The following is a 5,355-nucleotide window of genomic DNA, read 5'->3' on the forward strand; positions in this document are numbered from 1 at the left end:
TAGTATGGTTATAGAGGTTAGAAAGTGAAAGAATGAATTTAATTTTCCCTAAATTACCAAAAACTAAAAAAATAAAATAAAATTGAATGTCTAAGATTTGCAACATGCTAACATTTGCAGAAAAAAAGTATATTCTTGTAAAAACTACCAGTGAAGAAACATTTTTACATAAAAATAATCAAAATGAATTCTTGGAAAATTCAGACTGCTTTGATTTTTTTTTGTAAAACAACCAAAAAACAGCTCCAAGATCTTATCAGCATGGAGCTTAAAAACAGCATTTAACATTATGAAAAATGTAAAGGTATGTATTCAGTCAATTTAGATTATAATTATAACAGTTCTATAATGTGTGCACAAAAACAAAACTCCTAATTTTATTTTTTAGGACTTTCTCAATTGTTAAGTTCAGCTGATTCATGGATAATCTTTGGATGACATTTTAATGAAACTGAATATTGAATATTGATTCATTGGTCAAGGTGTGTGTGTGTGTGTGTGTGTGTGTGTGTGTGTGTGTGTGTGTCACTTTACTTATGCCTTTATCAAATGTCTGTAACCTTGGGTCATATATGAATGTGTGCATTTTTGCTACTTTAAGAATGACATATTTTGCCATGAATAAGGGGCTAATAGGGTGTATGTGGCTGTAGGTACTTACATCTTGTGTGCTAATATAGTTTGCTGATCTACTAAAAAAGTTGTAAAAAAAAGTTGTATATAATAGACAATTCTTAATTACCCACCTTCAAGTACTTTCTGTGAAAAAGAAATGTTACTTCAGTTAAAAATCATTAATGTGGGTGAAGGAAATACAAGAAATTATAGTGAAGAAGAAATAGGAATTAGTATACAAAGTAATAGGATCTGGTTTTGTTTATCAAGGGAAGTGGAGTTATCCTTATATAAAATATGTTTATTCCTGAATATGAAACAGGATAAAAGAAAAAATCAGTGGATATACAATTCTGCAGGTAAACTCACTGTCCTTCCCTGCTACGTGGAAACTTTCTTTCAGGGATGAGCCTGGCCTGACATCATAGGATTGAGAAAGACTTCTTGACCAAAAAGAGTAAGAGAAATGAAATAAAACAAAGATTTACTGACTGAGAGATTTCAATTAGACTTGAGAGTTCATTCTGGGTGTTATTCATATGCACTAAGTACATACGCCTTTTCAGTTCTTGCTATACTGGAGTAACTACAAGGAAATGCCTGAGACTGTTGAAATTTAATCCAGTAGTCTTGGTTCTTGAAGATGATTGTATAACAATATTGCCTTTATTGTGTCACTGCGTGATTTTGAGAACTTTGTGACTGACACTCTCATCACCCAGTATATAGACAGATGAGTAAGAAAATACAGATAAAAAATACATAAATAATTGGGTGGCATTGATGCACTTTGAGTGTTCTCTTTTACTTATATTTTTATTTTTGTTCTTATTTTTATGTTTTTGGAGTAATGAAAATGTTTAAAAAAGTCTATTGTGATGAATGCACAACTATACAATGATACTACAAAACATTGATTGTGTACTTTAGATGTTATATGGCATATGAATATGTCTCACTAAAATTGAATTTTATAAAAGGAAAAAATAATGAGTGGCTACATAAAACTGCAGAGGTTTTCAGGAAGTAAATTATATTTTCCTGGCTGTACACAAATATCAAATAATGAAGATGGAAAAGACACAATGAGATGTGCTAAAATTTGGGTAAATTTTCACAGCTCAGCTTTCATGGGTTTATATATATAAAAAAAAAAACAGAAATGCTTTATTGCCAAATATATTAAAGCAGAATAGAAAACAGATTTTCTCTCTGTTACAAAACCATGAAAAATTTATCTTGGTGTTCTCATTCTGTTCTTAACTAGAGGCAGTAAATGTCATTATTCTCCTTCTGGGTAATCTTCCTAACTTAGCAGAGATTCTTCAGCTCATGAGAGTGATATTTCATCCCTTATGCTGACTTTATGTTGTCTCATTATTCTTTTTTAATGTCAGTGGTCTATGAAAGAGCTAAAGTTCCTATGCTGTTTATTTTTAAACATTGTATTGTCATTCTTATAAATAAAGTGCTGCAACTGTTATTCTTTTCAGATATTTATACAACTACCTTATCCAAGTGGCCATGTTCTTTTAAAGTAATTTCTGATAGTTCTTTTTATTTTACCTTCCCAAGATCTGACCCTAAATTCAGGACAAAATAAAAATGATAAAAGGAGTAAGTAGATGAGAGAGATGTGGTAGACCTTAGTAGACCACAGTGAAAGCACAGGGACAGTTTAGTGGAGGTAAACAGTGCATTCAACAACAAATATGCAGTGCAGAGAATTTACCAGAGTTAACACTTGCTCTTACAAGTGCCTCCAATCATTTATTACAACAAATACATTTTATCTAAATTAGTTCAAGCCTGTCTTTTTTCCTGGTTACCTATTTACCCACAGTCATGCAAAGAAAAACAAGACACAATACTGTGCATATCCCACATACATTGCTTCCAACCAGGTCCTCCAAAGCAGTCACAGTTCATTCATGGATTACAAAATTAATTGTCTGGATTGTGCCCAGGAATTTTTAACAGAAGAAGAGAGAATGGGAAAGAAAAAAATAAAATAAAATTTCCTAAAGATAGGTATTATGAGAAACCTTATTTTAGATGCATGTTTTGGAGAGGTGGCATACACTATAGCTCTTACTATAGGGAGCTATCAGAAAGTGTGAGAGCTCCTGCTCTTAGTGACTCCACCTTGCAATTTAACCACTCTCCCCTCACACTCCATAGCTGAATCCTTGTGACTCATGCACAAAAATTCCTCAGGACATGAAGCTGGTGTAGTAGACATCTTATAATGACAGAGCAATTTAAAGGCAGCTGCAATAACGGGAAGATAAAAGGAAACAGCAAGGTGTGAAAAGGAAAAGCAGCTCTGTTCAGTGAGGGGACTCAGTTCAAATTTCCATTAGCAAATGTCCCATTGTTTACAGACAGGATTTCCTATCAATGAAACAGACTCCTGCTAAAAGAGACACCCCACTGTGAGAAGACCTGAAAGAAGCCTGTTGTCTTTTGCATTTTTAATAATAATTACTTCATAAAAATATTATTCCCTAGGAATTGAGGCATAGACCTTTTTTATAATCTTTGGTTTGTAAATACTTTATATGAAACTCCTCTCTTTTCAGAAGTGAACATCACTTATTCTTAAGTAAATGACAAAATACACTCTTTATCAGCATGAATAATCAGATCAAAGTAGGGTAAGGAGAAGCTTCTCTTTGTTTTTGACTAGCAAAAAAGGAACTCCAGTAGTCAAGGAGGAGACTTCAAAAGGCAGTCAATCATTAAGAGATTTTCCCGTAACTTACTAGCTGTCTGCATACTCTCCTCATTGCGACATTCATTTCTTGATTCCTGTATGTATAAATCATAGGATTCAGGAAAGGAGTAACAACTGCATCAAAAATGAAAAGAAACTTATCCAGGGGTATAAGAGGAGATGGCCATGTATAAAAGAATATCAAAGGACCAAAAAAAAAAAAAAAACTACCACAGTGATATGAACTGAGAGTGTGGACAGAGCCTTGGATGAACCAGTTGAAAAGAGTTTCTGAACACTGAGAATGATGACAATATAAGAAATGGGCAATATGAAGAAGGAACCCACAGAGATGAATCCACTATTGGCTGTGATCATAAACTCCAGTTGGTAGGTGTCAGTAGAGGCAAGTTTGATTAACCGAGGAAGGTCACAGTAAAAGCTGTCCAACACATTAGGACCACAGAAGGGTAAGTTTACTACAAAAGCCAACTGAACCACAGAATGAACGAGGCCAACCACCCAGGAAGCCACCAAAAAGAAAACGCACATCCCTGGGCTCATGATGGTCAGATAGTGGAGGGGCTTACAAATGGCCACATATCTGTCAAAGGCCATGGTTATGAGCAGCACCATCACCAATGACGTGGATGAAAAAGATATGAGTGATGCAGCCTCCAAAGGAGATGATTTTGTGCTTTCTAAGAAAGTCAAAAATCATCTTGGGAGAAGTGACAGAAGAAACACCCAAGTCAATTAGGGAGAGGTTGGCCAACAGAAAGTACATGGGGGAGTGTAAGTGAGGGTCAGAGTCACAGTGAACAGAAGGAGGGAGTTTCCCACCATACTTGCTACATAAAACGTGGAGGAGAACACAAAGAAGAAAAGCTGGAGTTCCCATGAATTAGTGAGTCCCAGGAACACAAACTCTGATACCACGGAGTGATTTACTCTATCCATTGGCTTTGTTACCAGGGCTGCCTGAAGGAAGAGAATGGGAAAAATGCATAAATACGACAATGATATTTGTGAATAGCATTTCTGTAAATGACTAGGAGAGAAAAACCAAATTTTGAGAGCTTATTTCCATTTAAGCATTACATCTGACCTAATACGCTCATAGCCTCTGAAATTGTGATCACCTCAAGAAGCTGGTGGCTGTCATATGCAGCTGCCTCAATCACCAAGTCATCTCTGCATTTAATATCCCTCTTCTCCATCTCAGGGTAGATGCTGTAATGTTCCTCATGAGACACAAGATGATTAACATGGTTTACAGCAACTCCTTCTGAATTTTGGTACAGACTAACATAGCCTGGCCCCAGTCACATAAAACTAATTACTATTGCATCCACTTTCAATCCTAAAAGCCTTAGCGTAGCAGACAGACCTCTCCTCCCTTCCTCCATATTCCCCACTTTGGGAATATGTTTACCTGTGGACTTAGTAAATATTTACCACATCTACGAAGTCTTGCTTTATATTACTTTTGTTCATTTTAGTATCTCATATTGTCATGATATTATAAATACCTAACTCACAAGTATACTGCAAGCTTCTTGAAGGCCACATTTAGGGCTTTATTCATGTGTGTATTCCCTGAAACAGTGCTACTGAGAAGTGATCCACAGACAGGGATTTAGGTCTATGAACTATCTGACATATGCATCACTGATATAGAAATTGAAATTGCAGCTACTTGATGTAATAGCAACACACCAAGTGGTGCTAATTTTGTATTTTATAAAGGTATCAGTACCTGAAGGACTAGAAAATTAAAACAAAAAACCTGGAACTTCACAACAGATCATTTGTGATGTACTGGCCAAAAGTAATTTGAACATGATGTGAAATGCTTAATGCTATAAAAAACACCACAGTGCATTGAAAAGCATTTTATTCAAACCTCTGTGTAAGAACTTATCACATTATCTTGTTTTTATTTACTTTTATTTAGAGAAGAAGCACAGCATAGTTTAAACACTTACAGGTTATCTTGGGTAGTTTTTTTTTATAGAGAAACT

General features: G+C 35.0%; 1 pseudogene; it reads right to left on the reverse strand.

The window, feature by feature from the left end:
* Window positions 1-3,356: 3,356 nt before the first annotated feature.
* LOC143655409 (olfactory receptor 4F21-like) lies at window positions 3,357-4,232 on the reverse strand (annotated as a pseudogene).
* Window positions 4,233-5,355: the final 1,123 nt, after the last annotated feature.

This window comes from Tamandua tetradactyla, chromosome 14 (genome assembly GCF_023851605.1).
Source record: "Tamandua tetradactyla isolate mTamTet1 chromosome 14, mTamTet1.pri, whole genome shotgun sequence".
Taxonomy (NCBI): Eukaryota; Metazoa; Chordata; class Mammalia; order Pilosa; family Myrmecophagidae; genus Tamandua; species Tamandua tetradactyla.